This window comes from Salarias fasciatus, chromosome 22 (genome assembly GCF_902148845.1).
Source record: "Salarias fasciatus chromosome 22, fSalaFa1.1, whole genome shotgun sequence".
Classification (NCBI taxonomy): domain Eukaryota; kingdom Metazoa; phylum Chordata; class Actinopteri; order Blenniiformes; family Blenniidae; genus Salarias; species Salarias fasciatus.
In genome coordinates, this window is record NC_043765.1 from 14,282,350 (window position 1) to 14,303,682 (window position 21,333).

Consider the following 21,333-nt stretch of genomic DNA (forward strand, 5'->3'; position numbering starts at 1 on the left):
TTGCTTTTCTAAAAACCTTTATTTTGCAATCCATACTTTAATTTTAAGCAAAGTATAACTACTTTGTTTCACATGTACCTTTCTATCTCTGCTTGATCTTCTAATTTAATTCTCTTCCTCTTGAGGTGTATCCTCACAAAGGGAAGGAGTTGCCGTACGAGGATACACCTTGAATGTTGCGCCAGTGAAGGTCAGGTGACTCAAGTCCCAGAGGCCCAAAATGGCCCTTAATCGTATAGAAGCAAACAACTCTGAGGTCAAGCAGGTGCCCTTTGTCTCTGCCTGAAGGATAAGGGTGTCAAACGTGAGGCCCATGGGCCAAAACTGGCTCGCAAGAGGCTTCAATCAGCAACTCGCAAAGTGTAAAATTACCATGGAAGACATTAAGTGCAATTTTTCAATAAAAACAAGTGCTCTTCCTAATGGGTCCACTCAAGGTTGCAATGTTTCAGAAAGAGTAAAGGACGTCAGGTAGGACGCCAACTGGAAGGCAGAGAGAAGTCAGTGGGATAAACATTGTTGCCACACCACAAGGGCTAGTGGGAGAAAAGATAAAAACAAAAGGTTGCTGAAATCCAGCGCTCGCAGAAGCTTTTACTCACAATGTTCATGTAAGTTTGTGAAAAAAAATTATTTATGTGGATATGTGGGTTCATCATTTTACTGGTCTTCCTTACTATGTTTTGCTTTATGTGACCCTGAAGTAAAATGGTTTTGACACATCTGCTCAAGGACACATTGTCTGAAACCCTGTATATAGTCCCAAAGGTTTGAGTGTTTTAAATTCTGATTGATCAAGTTCAGAGGTGAAAAAGGAAATTTCAGTTTAATTTTTTTAAAAAACAAGGGTGGAAATTAGATGTTTTTCTTCAGGGGGAGGGTTCATTCATATAAAAGCTAAATAATGAAAGACAAATCATTTCTTGCATATTACTGTGAGAAGTGCTTTCAGTTTAATAGTCACAAACTATTTAGTCTACCAAATTCTACACAAAGGGGTTCCAAAAATTATGTTTTGTACTAAAAGGGGTCCAGAACCTCCTGTCATCTGTGATTTTTGTCTATGATTGCAAGGCTAATGAAATATCTATATTTATAAAATTACCTGAATTAATGATTTATTTTCAATAACAACACAATCAACACTGAAATATTCAAATATGTCCGTTGCATTATCTGCCTGAGGTTCTTGATCCCATTTGTACCAAAGAAAAATCTAAATATGAATCTAATTATTAATTTATCTATCAATGTTTTTGAAATTGTTTTACATTTCCCTTACATTTGCTCTTGATTTGTTCAGAGAGGACAACCCTGCATTGGGTGGGAGCCTTCACACATGAATAATAGCAATTTTATTCCGTTCATGACTTTAAAGTAGTGAGGTGTATTCCGTGTAAGCACAGAGGACTTCTTCTGAAAATATACACCGCTCAGTGTCTCAATAATGTCTGGACGGACTTTCTGACAATGACACTTCAAACAATGGAGGTGTGATCTATATGCTTGAAAGCATTATACAGGGGGAAAAAATACAAAATTGGCCAATTTAATTCAAACACAGGAACAAATTTGACATTTTTCATCAGAAAAATATAGCAAAGTAAAGTGAAAAGGCAAGTGATGCAAGATAAAAGTCAAAGAGAACAAAGCCAAAGAAATTGGGTATGATCAAACACCCTAAGAGGAAGTGAAGAGCGTGTGTATGTGTGTGTGTGTGTGTGTGTGTGTGTGTGTGTGTGTGTTCCCCTGGCTCTCACCTCCATGCGGTATCAGGATGAGGAATGGTCCTGCCAGCGATCAGCCCAAGCCTGGACTGAAGCTCCGCACAAGGATTCCCTGCTGAAACCATTAGTCTGGGCATTAAACACTATTAGAGCGTACACACGCGCACATACACACACGAGCGCACACATACACACACTGAACACACAGACAGTGCTCTAGTGCATATACACACACATCCTTCATATGAGTGAAATCTCATGTCCACACTTTCAAATGCAAGTTTCTGCAGGAAAGCACACACCTGCACACCAGCAAACACACACACACACACACACACACACATACACACACACACACACACACACACACACAAGAACGCGAAAGAGCAATAGAAAGAAAGGACAATGAAGGATGGCAGGTATTGAGTGAAGGGTGGAGGGGCATTCAAAATTCAGGTTTGCTTTAATGTCTCATTTTTCTGGCTATCACCGACCCTATTTGCCTTTTCTAATGCATAATTAATTAACGACAAGTACAAAATTAATTTCCTGCATGTCACATTTTTTTGGGGGGGGATATGAGGCTTACCTCATTGTTCCCCTCACTCTCCTCTTCGTACATGTCTGTGTCCACTCCCTGTCTCTGCATGTGTGCGCGTGGCTGAGCGTGTCCGTGCTCGCATGTTGCATGCTTGGAGTGAGCGTTTCCCCAGCGATCCAGGTGTAATTGGGTTAGTGACAACCAGGACAATGTGACACCTGCAGGTCTCAGCTGTGCCTCTCCCCGCTGAACTGGCCTGGAGTCAGCTGGAGCTCTGTCATCTGGACTGGCCTCAGTTGAAATGGCCATTCTGGGACCGATCCAGGGTTAGAGGCACGGCTGTGCACAATACAAATATCAGTCTAAATCCTAACCTTTAGTCTTTTAGGCTGACAGGACGCAACCAGGACAGGGACAGAAATTACGTGACATTCATCTTCCAGGATTCAGACGCAGTGGCTTTAAAGCACAAGGGGGGGAGACAATCGCAATTAGATCATTTTTCTAACAGAATTAGTTCCAGAGTTTTTTCTTTCTTAATAAAGGTGTGTTCTTACTTGTTACTGTTGTAAAAACCAGGTATGTGTTAACCACTGACAAGTGGGAGATTGACAAAGAAAAAACAAAAACAGTGCAGTCTAAAGAGATTTGTTAAAAGACAAGTTCATTATTTTAATTCAATGTGCCTTTAAATCTCCAGAGGATACATAGTGTATGTTGACAATCTCAGGCATAACAGTCACAGAGAACGTATATCTATGCTGCTTTCTCATAACCACCCAGAGGACTCATTAAACACAAAGCCTAAAATAAATGGGCATTCACTGGATGATGGATACGTGCATTGCCTACACTCCTTTTTAATTTCCCTGAATTTTGGGCCATTTCCTCACTTGAGTTACTTCAGTTTTTATTATCCTTTCATAGTTATATGAGAGAAATAGTGGAGACAAAAGAAGTAATTGGCTTATTTTTTGAGTCTCACAAATTCTGTGTCTGTTTTACTATTTTTTTACTGGAAACATGTAGCATTGGGTCAGCAGCAGTGCCTTCTTGGTCCCAACAAGTGCGAGGTACAGGATGTCGAATTCTGAATGAAACCAACGTATACCTGACAATAAAGTACATTACTTAAAGCATATTGTGACCTTTGTGCACTTGCAGAGTACTGTGCAATTGTATAGATTTTCTTTTAATGAAGTCCAAATTTTACAGATTACAGGAAAATTGAATGGTGGACGACTAGAGGGGATAACTGTAGGCTTTTTTTCTTTTCAAATTTCAATAATTCATGTACACAAAAGTTTAAGTGTCTTGAGCTCACAACAGTGTGAGCGTCAGGGCCACGCAAGAAAAAAAATGCAGGAGATAAGTTAGTTTTTTTAATGCACTATGAAAAAACAGTCAAAATACCATGCTGAGAATGACGTCGACCTTTAGAGATCACAGCAGTCAGCATATGTGACTGTTTCACCAAAATGCCTTGCAGGCAGTTTGATGAAGTGTGGAACAATAGTCAGAAGTGATTTAAGTAACAAAGAAATTCTCTCTCTTTTAGCTCACAAACAGTGTAGCTATCAGGATGTTGTAGAGACAGTGCAGCATGCAGCTCTGCAGCACTCTCGGTACTGCAATACTGTATCAGGATGGATGGATGGATGAGAGCACATGTTTCCACTTTATTCTCAACATTCTAGTTTGACTTTTTTCACTGATTACCACTCCAATTAATCAAGGTGAAGCCTGATCTTCTAAAGGTTTGTCCATATTTAAAAAAAAAAAAAAAAAGTTATTGTAGACATACAGGAAAAAGCCGCCTCACTGAGAGACTGAACTGACATGGAAAATAACGCACGCCATCCCTTTATTGCCCCTGCCTTTAGGTGTGTTCCAACACATATGTGGAAACATCTCCAGTACTAAGTTTTCTTGTTTAATAAATTTTCCAGTTGCAGCTGATTCAAGCCACCCTGGATCATTTTCTAGATCAGCTACTTTAGGTTTAGACTGCCGGGAAGCCATTACTGCAATGAGTCACCATATGTTCATTTTACCATTGCATGTCGCTGACATTCTCCCTCTTTCCTGTAGCCTGTGCTCTCTTTTCTCTCTTCTCTGTGTTTCTAAGCATTCTCCCTAACAGCAAGAAGAGCCCTGATGAACTTGCATGTTCGTCTTGTGGCGTTTAGGTGGGTTTTCCACAGGGGGGAGTTTCACAACCCCAAAATATGTGATTATGGTAATTAGTGACTCTAAGTTCAACATGGAACTGTGTGATTGCAGATGTCCGTCTCTCTCTTTGTTTGCCCTGTGATGGACTTTTACCCTGCCTAAAGTCGCCTGGAGCCTCCTACAACCTGAAGCTGGATGAAGTGATAGAGAACCTGGCAGGACTCTTTGTAGAAACCTACATATCAATTTTCAGTGATTAACTGTGTCCATTTGACTACAGCTGACTAGAGCACTTCTTAACAAACATTAAACACCCTGGACAGGCTGCTAATATATTGCAAAGACAATCTGATTAAAAAACCAAGCTGTTTTCATTATAGTTCATGAAAACTGATGTGCGGAAACATTGCATCCAAATCACACAAAAGAGGCCTTTTAGTGTTATTCCTCTGAGGGACACGCCGAGGCCCTGGCGTCCTTCGAGTGGCAAGTAAAAGCTGCCGGTCCCTGACAGTTTCCCGGATGCCCTCTACCTCTCGTCAGGAAGAACTTGTGATCACAGGCTGATATTATCACGCCAACGTCTCGCTGTCACCTCACATTTCTGCCGCTCGTGTCTGAGAACTGTCTCTCCAGGCCAGAGTGGCGGCGGACCATGCTAACCAGCGCGACGCCATCGGAAGCTAATAAATCATCTGTGGTTTTATTTCAGATTTATTTGGACCGTAATGAAGACGCGACGAGCCCCGGGCTGTAACCGACGGCGACAGGGTGACACTGATGAATGGCTGAAGGTGCGTTCTCTACAGTTGGAAGGAGAGGGAGGACTGTCAGGCTGCGACTGTGTGTGTGTGTGTGCGCGCAGTACAGCCACACACATCTGCTTGTTAGATCACACAGTGAGTGTATAAATAGCCAAATATCTACAACTATGTAATCATGACCTAATACAATTTGTTTCCATTCACTTTAATTTGCACATAAACATTACAAGTGCTATCAGATGATTACTACTGTCAACATTTTCAGTATTACACCCTTCTTTACTCATTAATACCATCAGTGTAATTGTTTCCATCATCATCACAGTTGTCAATAACATGAGGATCGCTACCGCATAATTAACATATAATTAGTATAACCACAGACATACTACAAAACTAGCTCAACTTACTGTCATTTGGCAAGAAAAAAATCAATAATAAATGCTTTATTGTAGTGTCTGATAATCTACTAATCTTGTGAAGCTTTTCCTGGCTCTGTTGTCCATGTTATAGATCAGTGGCCAGTCATAGATTAAACAAGCAGAATTACTGAATATTCAATTAAAACCTCAAAAAATGTCAGTAGCATCTGCCTATAAAAACAGACAGAGGCAGGGAGCAGGGTGTGTGCCCTTCTATCGCAGTTTTTCTTTTGCTTTCAGATTTATTTGCATCTGGCAACATGAGTTTTCTACAGCTTCCATCTAAACTTGTCGTTAGGATTTCCATTTGAGGATGAGTGTGAGAGTTTGTTTCTTCTGTAAGTCAAAAATCAATGACCAACACAAGACGATGTGCGCAATGTGATTGTGAAAATGTAAAATAAAATGAAAGTGGTTGTAATGAGAGTTATGTGGCCGTTTTCTGTTGATCTATAGTTCAGTTCATTCTTACTCACAGCTGGGAGCCACCCGTACAGACGTTGTTCTCCTGTAACTCCACCCTGTGTCCACACCCTAATTATTAAATAGGGTTTATAAACACGCTAAAAACCATACAGTGACTCCATTACTAACATTGCCTCTGCTCCACTGGTTCACTGGTTCGACCAATTGCTGCTACCACGCCAAGAAGTGTACTTCCTCTTCTGTCGCTCTTTAGTCTTTATTCTAGAATTTTTGAGGTAAGTAAAATGAAACTTTTTTTTCCAGTTTTTCCTGTAAACCTAACACTTGAGATCACTGTTCTGCCATGACAGAGGAAATACAGAATGCATGAACAATGCAGCTGTCATCACGTGTTCATAGCAAAGATGATCATCAACAAATCTAAATCATCACATGTTCTACTATTTTCATTACTATTATCAAATCTCTCACAACCCTGTCCTCACTGCGTGTGCATTCCAGTCACAATCTCTTGTTTCTCTACTCGGTATTTTAATAGCAGGCTCTTTCTTTGTGTCATCACAGTTCTCTCTGTCAGCCAAGGACAAATCGACTGGGCCGACTCAATGCTTCAAGCCTGGCAGCTTCCAGTCATGTTGTCAATCAATGAATCCATACGAAGCTCGTCTCACGTGAGTCTGACAAAGTATGGCACAGCACTTTGTGAAGAGCAAGGGGAGGCATGGATGCATCATACATAACACTGTGGCAGCGACATGATGGCAAATTTGACCAACTTTCCTGCAGATGCAGGCAACAAGAATACAGGGGATCCAGAAATTAAAAATTCTAAACCATCTAGCTAATGAAGTATTTTTATCCAGGGAGATATATTCTGTCACTCTGAGTGGAGGAAAAAAAAAACATAAAATAAATGCCATTCAAAAATGTAGTACTTCTCTTTAAAGCAACACTAAGGAACTTTCAGTTTTTGTTGATTTTGGCGGCGCCCGTGGACAAAAGCGGTAGTGTTTTGCCTGAAGGAATACTACAGTTCCCATGAGGACTAGCGCGTGACGTCGTAAAATGCTGCTCCCGGTGGCATGCTGTCGGACTGAACTCACCTACATTTGTTTCCAGTGGCTGTGTGAAGGATGGATAACGACGAGGTAATGAATGTAATGGTGGCTAAACAATGTTATATCATGATGTGATGCATGCCGTAAAGCAGTTCGCACATTTGGAGTTTTTTAGTGTGCAGGGTTCCTACCACCCTCCTCACAGTTGCTTAGTCCAAGTGAAAGCAACACTGACGCCCTCAGGCCGTGACAGAGGGGTCATTCAACTAGTTGTAAGTCGATGTATCATCACAAAAGATATTAAAATGTTTTATTAAGGTTGAAAAGTTCCGTAGTGTTGCTTTAACATCTAGACACTCAAATGAGACATTACATTGGTTGCATTACTTGAAAGTTTTAACAAATAAGTCTTTCACATGGAGTGTCTGACAATAAATGTATAAACTTGGGTTCATGAGTTTTGTAGCATGCGATTTCATTGATAACGGACGCCCTTGTGAGTTTGGATTCACAGTAATTAAGTATTCTGTGTCTGAAAGCTCTCCTTTCCCTGAAAATTCTGTTGAATTGGTTTGTGTATGCAACAGAGGAGAGCTGATATTTACTTTTAAAGGGACCTTAACTGGCTGTAGTAGTAATGACAAGAGCAAAAGAAAAGAATATGAGTGCAGAAGGAAGTATGAGCTGCAACAATAATGTCGTGATTGTCATTTTTCTACCATTTCGACACTAAGTTAGAAAAATACAAAAAAGAACATGGATGAATGAATATATGACAGTGATGAAAGCACAGATATGTGACTTGTGTACTGTCTGCTCTGCTCAATCAGACGATGTAACTTTGGTACAAAAAACAGATTAAACTGTAGCTGTTTCAGCACAGTCTCTATGTGGATTTATTTTATTAGATATTTTGTTATCTTGGTATGAAAACATGATGATTTAAAAACTGGTTTAGTCACATGTTAAAAATGTTGTTCACCCAGACGCACAGAAATGCAGCTTGCACAGGCAGCACCTTTATGTGATAGACCAACACAATATGCTACATAATTGCGAAGTGGAAGAAAAATGATACATGGTTTTCTTTTTTGTTGTATTTTTTGTTACAAAGTGTTGGATGCAAAAGTATCAACCCCCTTTACTGTGACGCCCCGAAATAAAATCCAGTGTAACCAAGAGCCTTCAGCAGTCACATAATTAAAAGGGTCCACCTGTGTGCAATCTGATCTCAGCATAAATCCAGCTGTTCTGTGAAGGCATCAAAGGTTCATTAGAGGACATTTGTGAACAAACAGAATCATACAGACTAGACACACCAGACAGGTCATAGAGAATGTTGTGGAGAAGTTTAAAGCAGGGTTAATCATAAAAAAAGACATCACAAAGTTCGAACATCTCATGGAGCACGGTGCAATCCATCATCTCAAAAAGGAAAGAGTATGGCACAACTGCTAACCGACCAAGACATGGTCGTCCAGTTAAACTGACAGCTGGGCAAGGAGAGCACTGATCAGAGGAGCAGCCCAGAGGCTCATGGTTACTCTGGAGGAGCTGCAGTGATCCACAGCTCAGGTGGGACGTTCTGTCCACAGGACAACTATCAATCATGCACTCCACAAACCAGGCCTTTATGGAAAAGAGGGAAGGAGAAGGTCATCATTGAAACAAACGGAAATAGATGGTGCTCTAGTCAGATGAGACCAAAATGGAACTCTTTGAATTAAATGCAAAATGATATGTATGGAAAACTAGGAATGCACATCACCCAGAACACACCATCCTCACTGTGCAATGTGACAGCGGCAGCATCATGCTGTGGGGATGCTTTTCTTCAGAGGGCCAGGGAGGCTGGTCAGAGCTGATGGAAGACCGATGGAGCCAAAAACCCAGAAAACCTGCGAGTCTGCACAAGAGCTGAGACTTTGACAGACTTCATCTTCCAGCAGGAAAACAACTCTAAACACACAAAGTGTATTCATGTGTTAGATTGCAAAAGAGAGTCCAGGCCTTCATCTAACTGAAAATCTGTGGCATGACCTGAAAATTGCTGTTCAGACGCTCTCTAACCAATCTGACTGAAATTGAGTTAGTTTGGAAAGACGAATGGGCAAACATTTCAGTCTCTAGTTGTGCAAAGCTGACAGAAGCAGAACCTCAAACGATTGGTTGTGTAGCATAAACAGAGGTACATGTAAAATAAGCATTAGTTCAGTTGTATCACAGCACGGCTTTATAGTAATTCTTAACAGAACAGCCGTCCAACAAGCCAGTGGATACAGATTTCACTGGCTCTCTAACCAAGCACTCTGTTCAACTCATTACTGAAGTTTGGCTGTCATACCCCATATTGATTGTTTTCAGGCCACAAGAAGCAGGAAAATTTCCAGTTTTTCTGCCATTTAGTGTGGACATTTTTACAACAGCAATCTCGACTCAGCCCATTGGACATATCTGTCCACATATTGTATGGATGTAGGATCATGGTGTTGCAGTGTGTGTACATGTCCTTTCTCACCTGTCTCTCTAATTACTGCTGTTTGTGCATGCTGGGACGACATGAAGACGTGTGGCATCTCCAGCCGACAACCACCATGAAGGACAGATAACACACTCAGGGTTTACACCGGCCCGGCTCCATCTTCATCCCTCCCTCTCGCACTCTGTTGCACTCCTTCGTCTTCCTACTCCTCTTACCAAGCTGTCACTCCGCAGCCGCAGAAATCTTTATCATGATCTCCCATCCAGTTATCTACCCCGTCCTTCACTTCTGCTCCTCCTTCAGCCTCAGAATGAAAAGTTATGCCGCTGTTTACCAGATCTGCAGCTCAGTTCAACAAGGTATTAGCATACCCTGTGGGTCTTTTAATTTTTTTTCTCGCTTTGTTTTGTTTTGATAAGAATGACAAACATGCTTTCATGCACACGTGCCAGAGGCACGTACACACACGCATGTGCACAAACAGACACCCACACCTTTAAGTTCGCAAATCCAGTTAATTAGAGCTTGAAGCCTTTCTCTCCTAATGAACCTGAGGGTAATTAAAGAGCCCCAGGACACGGGCGTGTCTGCGAGCTGGTTCTAATTAAGCCCCAGCGAGCTGATTTAGCTAATTAGCTAAAGGCTTGATGTCGGACACCAAAGCATTCCAGCCCCAGCAGAACACAGGAAGTTACAATGTTCCCACATCGTCCCTGGCAACACTTTCATTTCCTGGGGCATTAATCACCAGAGTTACAATGTGTCGCTATAGCGACTGCCGTGCGGGAATGAGGCGGGGGATCAGCCTGCAGCCCTCAGGGCGAGAGGTGTGGGCCATTCGCGCTCAGGCTCTGGGGCGATGGGACCAATCGCATGCCGAGTTCACAGCCAGCAGGTGAGACGAAAATAAGGCTGGAAACATGATGCAATTTGAGAAGAATTAAGAGAATTTGTAACATACGGTAGGTATGTTAATATCGAACAACTTGGGATAAAGTGGGGAAAAAAAAGATTGGATGGAGTTACAAAGAGTTGAAATTAAAAGAAAATGTTGCTGCAGTCATTTATGGTTATTAACCATACTTTTTTTTAATCAAAAAGTTAATGACAATGAAACATTTCTGGAAGAAATAAGTGCATTTCATTGATCAAAGTGTACGTGACATGTCGCCTTCAATGTGTTTTTCAGGTCCTACTGGAAATCAAAAACTTGCAGGAGCGAATACGAGTGTGGTTTTCAACTCTTTTGATCTCTCTGCCTCTCATTTTCATCTCTCCTTCTCTTCTTCCGTCAAGCTCGTGTCACCAATAACTCAGCTTCCAACTTCATAGCCGGGGCGCATCTGATCCCCATTCATTTCCGCAGCGGGAGAGGGAGAGCCTGCGTTGGCCACTAAGGCCCTGATCAATCATGATCTAGCATGACAGCTCGTATTAGAGATGGGGAGATGAAGAAATGGAGAGATCCAGAGAGAGAGTGAGTGAGAGAGAGAGAGAGAGAGAGAGAGAGAGAGAGAGAGAGAGAGTTGGGAATATAAGATATTCAGACATGGGTATTTCTCTTTCGGAAATGCATGTGATTTGTCGACATGACCAGATATGATCAGAAGATGGTCGAGGGAAGAAGTGTTAGAGGAAGAGGAGGAGGGGAAGATGGGGAGGAAAAAAAAATTCCCAGCCTGGTTCGTTATTAAGAGATTAAATCCCATCTCTGACAGACTTGTCAGTGCAGCAGACAGAATCAAGCGCGGCCGGTAATTTGACTAGTTCCCTATCTCCTCGCCGCTCAGTTGGCCGATGACAGCCAGGCGACAGAGCGTTGAATATGCAAACTGCTTCTCTCTCTCTATCCCTCTAAACTCTGCCATCTACCTTCCTCGTGAGCCCTGTCATGGCCACCTCAGACACACACATGCACACTCACACACACACTCACCAAAATAAATGCAGGTACACACACAGCCATGGGAAATGGTGCAGTTTCAACCATTTGCATTCTCACTGCAGTTTTGACCTCCAGGATATTGACAGATGAAGGTTTGCAGTTTTAGGTCCGTCGCACGGGTCTTAACGTCACAAGTTCCTCCGCTTAGCATCGAGCAAAAGCTCTTCCTTCTTTTGCATTCTCTCAGTGAGTGTGTGTGGATTCCCACTGACAGTTCCTGTTAGCTCGATCCGCAGATCCTTCAAGCACACCCACAGCGAATCCAGTCAGGCCAGGTGTTGTTTTAACGCTCACTTTCGGAAGATGAACGAGGGATGTTTTCTTTATCCTCCCGCCTCGCTCGTTTGCATGGCTTGTTCTGTCTTCTTCCCCCTCAGTCCCATTCCTCCGTTCGGAAAAGCCTGACCCAGTATTACAGTGACATTATGGGGCCACTTACCGCCCTGCTAAAATAAACCCTTGTGAAGGAGGCGTGTGACAGAACGGGGTTACAGCGCGCCGTCGCGCAAATTAATCAAATAAATAAACGAGGAATTTAGAGTTTAACAGGCAAAGATTTCTCCCTCCCTCTCGTGTCTCTCTCTTCTTGTCTTGCGGCTCTTGTTTGCTGTCATCTGCTCTCAGACATGCAGATTAATACTCACAAAGCCATGCACACACATATTAATGCTGAAACACCTTGCTAGCAGCATAGTCATGGGAAGAAATGCTTTCCAAGCTTCAGTAAATGCGGTCTCGACGCCCAGCCTCTCACGTGTTCCTATATTCGCTGTCTGCTGGGACGCTGGAGTGTTCAGTCAGACCGTCCCTTCTGCGGAACAGATGTTTCTGGTATTCTCACACCGGGATGCAAAGTTTGAAAAAACATAAAATTCGTGTAGTAATCTAAAGAATATAACCAAATGCTACTCAAGCAACGTATTTCTAATGAGCTCTGTCAAACTTAACACACTTAAGAGCCAACTCTGTCAACAGGGCTGTAGAAAGAGCTGTAACTTTGAAACACTAACCAGCATGAAAACTGTAGCATGACTAATAATCTTTCAGTTCATGGTTCATTTTATGCGCTGCTGCTCGAGAGGCAACTTCCAAGATCATTATTGTATTTTTCACTCCAGTAGTGCACAGGGGCGGCATACAGCTCTTCAACTAGCAGATGTGTTCAGTAACTTACCAAACCAAGTCCAGGGGTTTGAAATGAGTCAAAGTCAAAGTAATTGTAAAGTTTAAGATTAAAGCACTCTGGAAACTAAGAGTTCTTTGATAAAACTATTATAACAGTGGAAAACCAGGCATATAAACTGAACAGCATGCTGACATTGTAATAGTCTCCACAGTACTGCAACAATACCTCATCCACGTTCTTCTTTAAAAGTCTCTTTGTAATGTTGAGACACATCGCTACCTTCACTTCTAGATCTGCAAACTTTGTGGCCAAACAAAGTTTCTACCAAATATATCAACCCGGAGCCAAAAAATATCAAAATAAAGATAAAACAGTTTATTTACCTACTGTGATTTTATTTTATTTTTTTTTTAAATAAAATTATGAAGTGCAGACCCGATTGAGGGATTTCACTAATATCTTGTGATGTGATGCATACTTTAGTTTGAAAACTACTGAACCTTTTTAGGAGTCACCTCAAAGTAAAAGATAAGAGCAACATTAACATATAGATAGATCTATTCATACATCATTTTTGTTTATGTTGCAAGAAGCCTAAGAAGTCAAAGAGTGGCTAAAGAGCTGCAGGCGGCTCTCGAGCTGTGCGTTGCAGACCACTGATGAGACACTTTTCTACAGTTTTGTTGCATTTTGACGAGTGCAAGGGAACAGTCTCACATCTGAACTGTCCTCTGTCAACTAACGGTGTATCTACAGTCGAGTAGTAAACCACAGGTGATATTTGATCTTACCAGATAGGGATCATTAACAATGACATTAACTGCAACCTCCTAATAAAAGTAACTATTTGTAATTTGTCACATCTTATTCGGAAGAGTAGAGGACAAAGTAACACCAGGACCCCAAAGTCAGTAGATGTCAATAATGTTCAAAGCTAAAAGAGCAGTGATGAAGCAGAGAAAACCAGCAACCTTTCTACGCAACAGCGTCAAAACCGTATCAGGAGAGCAAGTTTACCAAAGCGTATTAAATTCGAACATTTTCAGTTTGCACTTGTTTTTCTTGAGCTGAAACAAACAAAAACAGATGTTCAGATTTTTGAAATATGTTTAGGTTAAATTTCACCCATTTGGCCTCACCGAGATCACATTGGGTTGAATATGATCCCTGAAGTAAAATGAGTCTGACATCTCTGCTCAAAAGCTTCTCATTCTCCAACTCTGGAACATTCTTTTTTCTTCACCACAGTGAAGAATGCAGAAGGAGATCCAAGTATTAGTGGCAAAAAAATTTGCTGCAGTCAGATCACCTTTGCTTTAGACCGCTCTCTGGATTATGGCTTTCAGCTTTTTATGCGAGATACTCTATCACTGCTCCCAACAGTATTTATTCACCACTGAACACACATTAAGTATTGAGTTTCTCAGTTTTGTGAACAAAATCAATAAATTAATTATAATCGTTTACCTGAGGAGTATTTTTTTTTTCTTTTCTATTAAACCTGGTGTAGTTAATCTAAACGCTCACGGAGCATGTGTGTAGCGATGGTTACCATATGAAAGACTTGGAGGCCCACTCTGCATTCAGGCGGCATCTTGATTAATCTCGACGATGACAGTGCGACTCTTGATGGGGACAGCTCCACATTGATCTGTAATGAAGCCATTGAGCCGCATGACGAATGGAGGGGAAGAAAATTTGTGAGCCTATGATTAATGAAATAATTAATTAAGTAATTGGACGGACTTAATTATTTATTTCCCAATCCTTGAAGTCAGGGAAAAGTTTGATTGCATATTTAAATCAGGGAGTGCGGCGAGGTGAGCTGTGTGTGGTGGGTACACAGAGCTGACTGGAGCTGGACATCAAGTGCAAATGAGAACGTATCGCTCATCCAAATCTAAATAAATGAATAATTTTCCTTCTTTCCAGTGCATTTCAAGAGCATTTGTCACAAAGAAGAATTCTCCGTGACATCTAAAGCTGCGGGATGATTTGTTTTTTAGGTGGTCAGATTTATGGTCATCTCGGCAGCTTGTTTTATTATGAGCTCTTCAGCTTGAACCAAACACATTCGATTCTGTGTATCATTTTGTTAATAATACAGATGATTAACTGTCTTAATGAAGAGTTAAGTCTGTGATCCTATTCCCATATGTGATTCTCAGACCGTCTGGAAATAGATTTTGAGTTTCCACGTTGTCTTTTCCATCTGCTGCCTGCTGTTGCCGGTGTGTGGGGGAAGTTTCCTGGACCGGCTGTTCGGACTGAGAGCCTTTCCAGGGAAAACCCGCAGTAATTTTGGATCATCTCTTGAAAAGCTGGCATGATCTCTCTCCAAGAGCTCGGCACGTATGTCAAATCTGGCATTAAATGTTCGACTTCACACTAACTTCAGTGGAAAACCTATTCAGACTTACATACCTCACATCACAGCATTTTATTGAGCCAGATTACTAGAAACCTGAACTTTCCAGCTTTTGTGTATCACGGCAGCTCATTTTCCTAATGATGAACAGCACCGCTGACTACATGCGTGCTCATCCAAGTCCAGTCTTTCCTGTTACATTTATTTTCATTGCTTTACTTGCCTCAACTGAAACAGAAAATCTAATAAAATGAGTGAAAATCACATTTTTACAGCTATATTCTTGGATGACACCTCAGTGCATGCTCTTTTTCACTTGCGCTACATTAGTGACGTACTCGAGCCTTGCAACAGCCCACCACTGCCACAGTATCCACCCAAAGGCCGTATTAACTAGCCAAAAAGAGTCAATACTATATCTTTTTCATGTCGTCATATGCTTGAGCTGGAACCACCTGGTAGCTCTGACGGTGCTACTATTGCCTCTCCAATCATGCAGCAAAAGTTTATATTGGCTTCAGTCCAGAACTGACAACAGAATTATGGCAACACATTACAAAAAAATGTCAACTCTAAAGTTATAAAAAAAGCAAATTTTTACTGGAAGATTCCGTATGCCACTGAAAAATAGTTTATAGTTTTTACCTCTCCACATTTCTAACCATTTGCAAAACTACTGCACAATGGATGACGGTGGGAAATCTGTTCACTTCATACATTATATTTGGGATCAAAAATATACATATATGGTTTTTCTAAAACAGCATGAAATCTATGTCTGGAGACAGGGGATTCTGGGTATCCTTGCGACCCGCCTCCGGACAAGAGGTAGAAGATGGCTGGATGAATATTAAATTTATTGGAACACAAGATACGCGCACAGATAGACACAGGCGATGCTTCAGTACTGGATCTTTTGGCCTATAGTAGGTCATTTTTGCAAGATGCTTTTTAAGAAGGCATTTTTTTTTGTCACATGTACACACTCAAACAGGGAACCTTGTCCTCTGCATTTGACATAATGTGTATAGCCTCTCCCCCATCACTTTCCTGATAACAGCCACAACACACACACACACAGCAGAGCCACAGTTGTGACTTTAAATCACTCCAGAAACGTCACAATACAGTCGGCATAACTTGGCAATAGCCCAAAAATTCCCTCTGACAACAAGCAAGCCAGATGTAAATGAACATGAGTGAAGTGCACCAGCTAGTCTCTCTGTCAAGCCACTGAAATAAACAGGCATAGGAAACGGACGACCTGTCACATGGAGCTGTTTACATGCTCATATTGATCAAGAGAAAGCTTTAAGGTATGGACTGGACCCGGTATTATTAATTAAATACTGGTGGTGATTGTGTGCAAGCCAAGTGATCATTTAAATATGACAAATTTACAAGCTTGCAATTGAGGATTTCATCACCAGCGAATACTGCTATGTGAGCTACAGCGACTATCAACCAACAAAAATGTAGAAAAGAAAATTACTGAGGTAGACTGAAACCACAGAGGTAAAATGAAAGTGACACTGCACAGTCAAAGTCAAACTTGCTGTTGTATTCATACAATCCTAATTGCGCTGTGTACTGGCTAAAAACCACAATTAAAGGTGTATCATGCATTTATATCCATTTTTAAAACAGTCCCAATCACAGCATAAACATGTGCCGGCACATAGTTGTGCTCATGGCACTGGACGGTGGGGAAATGGCAGCGAGTGTTTACTAAGGTCCTCTGCTAAAATGCACGAAGTCCTTTCATCAACAACACATCATACACTTGGTCAGGGGAAATTAATTCATGCATAAAATTTGTTTTGCTGATTTAGTTTCCTCTAAAAGGCTTCGCCTGATTGAACTGATGACCATTTTTTATGCAGGCTTCGAGTGGTTGAGATTTTATTGGATTTTACTGATTAAGTTACGGTGGGTATATATCAGTTGTATCTATTGTTGTCCATTAATCTGTACCATTGTTGGGAAGGTGCTATAAATAAATAAAATTCAGGAAATCGGTTGGTCTGTAAAGCGGTTCAATTTTTTTGTTTTTGAAAGTTAACTCCTGTATCTTTCTTCATTTTTATCAGTAAATATAAGAAATATTTGCTTGTTTTTTTTTTCCTTTTTACAATGAACCACCTGCCCTAGAATTCCAGCTTACCGCCTGGGACACCTCGGCTGGAAAGGTGGATATGCGGCACACGACTCTCACCACACAGACTTCAGCTGCCTCGACTCTTCAACAAACTAATGACGTATGTATAATTACGTTTCACCACCACTGTGTGGTCGGTGGCAAACGTGCAATTCGGCTTTCAAATTAGCGCTTTTAACAAGATGTAAAATAGTAAACAGATGCTTAAAAATGACTGCGAATACCCAGCGCCTGCCTGCCTTCGTCTTGGAGTGTCCTGCGAGCTTTTCCCTTATCATTTCCCTCACTCTGATTTCCTTCTCATAATTCTTGCACGAATACAACAATATCATAAATGTTTAAAATGGGCATGATGGCTGAAATGTCTCCTCCACAGGCCGTGTATAAAAGTATGAGATTGTTCGGTGAGTGAATCAGCTTGTGTGTGTGTGTGTGTGTGTGTGTGTGTGTGTGTGTCTCCCCGTTGCATCGTATCGGAGATCATTGTGCATCCATCAGTATGCCGTTAAGCAATGGCCAGTGAGGATATGAAATGGCTCTCACTTTGGGGCTATCGCTGATCAATGCTCATAAACATTTAATGTCATAATCAGCCATCAGGCGGCACAATAACACATCAGCACTAACAGCTTTGGGCACCGGCAGCGGCAGGATGGCAGCACACATGTTCACACGCCCGACACACGCCGGGAGTCACTTCTTCTGTGTTACATCTCTGGTACATTGAGTATGTATATTTTATGTAACGCAGCCGCAGAGATGGAAGGAAAGTCCGCTCTGCACCACACCACACACACACACACACACACATTAAAACATCCCAGCTCACACACCATTAAACAAACACACACCATCAACCATTTAGGTACTAAAAGAATGTGTGATTGCTCAGTGTGTGTGTGTGTGTGATGTTATGCTATGGTCCGAGTGAAAGATGAACAAGCCAGAGAGGAAGAGACAGAGGGAGGGTGGGGGGGGGGGGGGGGGGGGGGGGGGGGTACGGAGGAGAAATGGTGGGTGGGTGGGGGGTATTATCAGGGGAGGGCTTTACAAAGTAAGCCAATTTATACAAGGTATCCCAGCACGAATTAGCGGCTAATGACTCTATTAGCTTTCATTTTTGCACCGAGGAGATTTGCCTGCATAAATTAGGGCCCGATCATTGGCAAAGTGTCACGGCCAAAGGACAGTTTATAAATACAACAGCCAGGCCCTGTCAGCCGCACCAAGCGCTGATATAGACGTCTCTGCAGACTTTGTCGTTGAGCGCAACAGACTTGTGCCAGTCAGACGGTGACAGGGGACCGCGGCGGTCCCGGGGGGAGCTCTCTCACCATCGTCCCTGAAAAGGTCAACTTGACGCGGGCACAGCCCATTGACCTGCCCCCCTGTCGGATCCGCTGATAAAAATCAGATAAACTTAAGACCACTTATCGATCCGGGCTGCAGAGCCTTAGGCAAATGTTGGCCGAGCTCTCCTCCTCCTTTTCCTCTTGCTTGCCCTCTTCTCCTATGCATGCAATTAAACACAAGCAAATTAAAATATAGGGCTGGAACGGAGTGAGGCGCCGGAGGAGAGGAGGGGTGAAAAGGACAGCATAGGCAGGAATCCCTGTTTCTCAGTACCGAGTAAGGGAGGGGTGTTATTAAGAGGTGAGAGGATGAAAAGTGGGAGATGGTACAGTAAGATTAATCGCGGAAATTTGAGCAGAGACAGGAAAATTTCATTAACTATGAGAGCACTTGTTAGAGCTAAATGGTCAGAGAGAGGCAGGAGGTGGAGGGGCGCGCCAGACAGGCTCTAAGTGGCGAAGAAAGTCGTACAAAGAAAGACAAATATGTACATAGCATATGTTCATACAACTTATGTTTCTCCTCCAGTCTGATATGGTTACAGAACACGGATAAGGACGTGACAAATGAGTGAGAGCGCTGGTGGATAGGAGTGAAGAAATGAAGGGGGCTGTGCGGCAGGAAGGATACCGAGCTGAGCAAAGGGCCAGGAGTCAAAGCCAGGGAGAAAAGACCAAGTACAGGCTGCGGCAGGGAGACAGAATTAGAGCAGAAGAGAGGGGAGACGCAAGGAAGAGATACAGAGGTGCAGCACATCTGGCTGGCAACACTTTCACCTCAGTAATCAGACCACACATCCTCTGCCGCTGCACACGCCACCCTCACTCACAGCATCTTCCTCACCAGGCTGGGTGTCTGTCTGCTGCCCTCTGCACCCACACTATCTTTCCATGCTTCCTCCCTCCACCCTGTCACTGGGCTTTTTCCACACACACACACACACACACACACACACACACACACACACACACACACACACACACACGGTCTCACTGTCTCTGTGCTCCCCTCAGGAGGATGAACATTAGAGCTCAGGGCAAAGAGGTGCTGATAAGGCGACAGGAGTGTGACGCGAGTAGAGGCCGATGACCACAGATAGAGGGTGATCGTTTGTGTGTGCGTGCGTGTGTGTGTGTGTGTGTGTGTGCGTGTGTGTCTGAGAGAGGCCCATAGTCATCAGGGTGTAAGTGGGAATGATGAGGGTAACCCCGTTATCAGCTCTGTCTGTGTCAGCACCTCCATCTGGTGTCGACTCTCTAACTAGTGTGTGTGTGTGTGTGTGTGTGTGTGTGTGTGTGTGTGTGTGTGTGTGTGTGTGTGCCAACACAACAGGGCGATAGTTGTCTGGTGAGCAGGAAGTGCAGTCTGGGTCAGACTGGTGACACACGCGGCACAGTCTTTCGTGTCCGTCTTGAGGTGTTTGTGAGAGAAAACAGTGGAATCTGCACAGAAACAGAAAACGGTCTCAAGTAATACAAGACGTAACTTAACAGATGTTGACTTGCAATCAAAAGCAGCCTGTGAATATGTGAAATTTATAAATTCAATTCCAATTTTTTCCATTCAATTTGCACAATAAACACCATAAAAGTGCGTTCACGTGTAATGTATTGGAGCATGGCATATCTTGAAATAAATCTATTGCATGAACAAAAAAATGCCACACACTGCAAATGAAAGGCGCAACAGGGGATGAAGATGCAGGTGAGCCTATAGCAGCATTGTTAGTTATGAGTGAGTGTTGGAATTGAGTCTGTAGCTGCAGTTTTAGTCTTCTTCTGCCAACTAGTGGTGAAAATAGGAAACAGCAGAAAGCTGGTGGAAAAAAAAGCCCAGTCCTACACTCATGTTCCCTTTTCTTTGCTCCCCAAATCCTTAATTCATGTTCACAAAATGGGCACAATACTTTTCTATCAAAAACACATCTACAAATGTATTACATTTAATTGTAATATACCATGAAAAACCTTTTATTTGAGGTTAAGTACATAAGCAAATGTACAATTTTAAGCTGCAAAGATACACAAGTAAAGGACATAAACATTTCCATTTAAATTATTAAATGACTTTGAAATTATTTTTTTCTTCTTTAGAAACTTGTGTTTGTGTTAGGGCAAAAATTAGTATGCAATATATGCAGTGATGTCCAACTTCCCAGTACTTTAGCCTTCTTACAACTGCTGTATTATCATTGACATTAGAAGAGTTCAGCAAGCACTTTCTAATGGCATGTGATGCTCATTTCTTTAAATGTCACCTAGTCCTTCAGCACATTAATCAATCAATCAGTTCACTGAGTAATTGTTTGTTGTTCTCCACAAAAACATATTACAATGAAAACACTGATATCTGTGTGACTGCTGGATATCATGTCCCAAAAAAAAGCTGATTTGTATGCATAGCAAGAAAAAAAAAAAACACCAGAAACACAATGACCATTAGAACCCTTATCTGAATCGGTTTCACCTCTCCCCACTTGCACAGCAAGATATGGCACAGAACACCTCTGATGCAATGCAAAGGAGGAGACATCACCCTTCTAAATGTATGTATATGATGCACAAACATGATTCATATGGACAAAACCCGATATAACTCATTGGAGATAGGTCGTTATGATTACACAAAGTGCTCTCCACTGGCCATTATCATTCAAGTGCATCTTTACACTGAAGGACACAGCAAACCCTGTTTAGACTCTGTGGAACAATTTGTGGCTCAAGTGTGTGTGTGTGTGTGTGTGTGTGTGTGTGTGTGTGTGTGTGTGTGTGTGTGTGTGTGTGTGTGTGTG

General features: G+C 42.1%; 1 long non-coding RNA gene across 1 annotated transcript in view; it reads left to right on the forward strand.

Annotated features, from left to right (window-relative positions):
* The window catches only part of LOC115381010 (uncharacterized), a 35,905-nt gene extending 28,795 nt beyond the window's left edge, over nt 1–7,110 (forward strand). Inside the window, exons 4-5 of the long non-coding RNA XR_003930381.1 lie at nt 5,153–5,234; nt 6,617–7,110. This is a non-coding gene — a long non-coding RNA (uncharacterized LOC115381010). The remainder of the gene's footprint in view (nt 1–5,152; nt 5,235–6,616) is intronic.
* Nucleotides 7,111–21,333: the final 14,223 nt, after the last annotated feature.